The following is a 2,094-nucleotide window of genomic DNA, read 5'->3' on the forward strand; positions in this document are numbered from 1 at the left end:
TCTAACACATTTTTCCCCCTTGAGCTTTAGCCAGAACCACACTTACCAAGCTTGGATGTGTTACAAAATCTACATCATTATCATTATCCATCATCATCATCATTATCATCATCATCATCATCATCATCATCTGGTGAAATGTGTGGCTGAAGAACTCTGGTGACACTTATAAAACTAATGTGGCCTACTAAAAGACATGACTTTACTTGTCTGAGATCTTTTTAAAAAACATGATGGTGTTGCTTGAAGAAACATTATGTGACCACTGGTAAAAACCATTTGCTAGAAATGGGGCCAGTAAATACCCTAAAGGCACTAAACCCCGTCTGATCTTGACCCAAGCAGGGTCAGCCCTGGCTAGTACATGGACAGGTGACCACCAAAGAACACTGTGTGCTGTAGACTCTATTTCAGAGGAAGGAATTGGCAAAACCACTTCTGAGTATTCCTTGCCTAAGAAAACATCATAAAAAATTAATGGGGTTGCCATAAACTGACAGGTGACCTGAAGGCATATATAGCTGGCCCTCCTTATACACAGATTCAAGCATCCACAGCTTGAAAATATTCAAAAAAAAGTATAAATTTCAAGTATCAAACCTTGATTTTTCCATTTTATGTAAGGGACACCATTTTGCTGTGCCACTGCATTTAATGGGACTTGAGCATACACTGATTTTGTTATTCATGGGGGTCCCTGGAACCAAACCCCAGCAGATAACAAGGGTCCACTGTACACACATACATTCAAACAATAAAGAAATTAAAAAAAATACATTCAAACAATAACATGTCTATGTTCTGTATACTGATTTTCCTTTCCTAGCCAATAATCCTGACCAGAAACTCATACTCCATCTGGAAGGGGCTCTCACGTGAGCTCCCATATCTAAATTTCTTTTGTTCACATGCTTTTTAGATCACATGCAGAGCAATATTGTTTCCAAATTATTCTTCTCATTTTGACTGTGCTCCATCTTTTTGTGACCCCGCCCCCCGCCAACTTTACTGATAACTGAAGCACTAATCTGGCCAGTACGGCTTGGAAAATTGCTACTGAAACCATTGGATGCCTTTGAATTTAATGACTAGCTTGGCACAAAAGCAAAAGGACAGCGGTGATGGAGTGGAAGCTGAGCAAGGGAATATGGTGTGTGTGTGTGTGTGTGTGTGTGTAAATTCATGAGGATTGTGGAGTGGAGAAACTGCTGGTCCAAATGTTTGTCCCCACCCAGAGATGTAGCTATGGGACAAGGCATAAAATGAGGTCATTACCCTGCTAAATAAGACTTATACTCCATGATCCAAAAAAATTAAGTCTGTGGCATTTCCACCACTGGTGTCACCTAATGTGTGTATGTGTGTGTGTGTGGGGGGGGGGGCAGCTGCTAGTGGGGCTACAAAATAGGAATAGAGTTATAGACCTTTACCATGCAAGGCTAACAAGAGGAATTTTAACAGGAAAAAAGTATCTTTGGCCAGAACATATTGCATGACATCGTGTCCATCTTGCTTTCACCTTGCATTCTATTCGTTACTGTAGTGCACCTTTTCATTGACAGACAAAATCCATTAACAAGCTTTCAGTCTCAGTGCTATTCTATTACTGCCGCATTCAATAGGTTTCTTCTGCTGCCGTTCTGTTTTTCAAGCAGACATTTGGTTTGAGTAGGCATGATTCTGCTCCTCTTCACCTCTCCCCTCCCCTTCACAGTGATTGCAGCTGCCAACCGATTTCTGAAGCTGGCTGCTGTGTGCACATTCATACAGCATCTGGTTTCAGGAGGCAGTTAACAGCCATGGTTGCTTGTGCAGGGCTGCTTTGTGAATGTGCTGTGCTTTGGGAGTGGGGAGGAGGAGCAATCACGGCTGCCAACAACCTCCCAAGGCCGGCTGCTGTGTGCACATTCATACAGCTGATGGATTTGGGAGGCAGTTGGCAGCTGTGGTTTTTTCCCCCTACTCTTTCTCCCAGAAGGTGGCACTTGGCACTGTGGAAAACAGATCATGCAGCCATAGATCACCAAAGCACTATCATGAGGGGAAATGCGATAAGAAATTATGCCAAACTGGTATGCTTCCATTCTTAAAATA

This window comes from Sceloporus undulatus, chromosome 1 (genome assembly GCF_019175285.1).
Source record: "Sceloporus undulatus isolate JIND9_A2432 ecotype Alabama chromosome 1, SceUnd_v1.1, whole genome shotgun sequence".
NCBI classification, from domain to species: Eukaryota; Metazoa; Chordata; class Lepidosauria; order Squamata; family Phrynosomatidae; genus Sceloporus; species Sceloporus undulatus.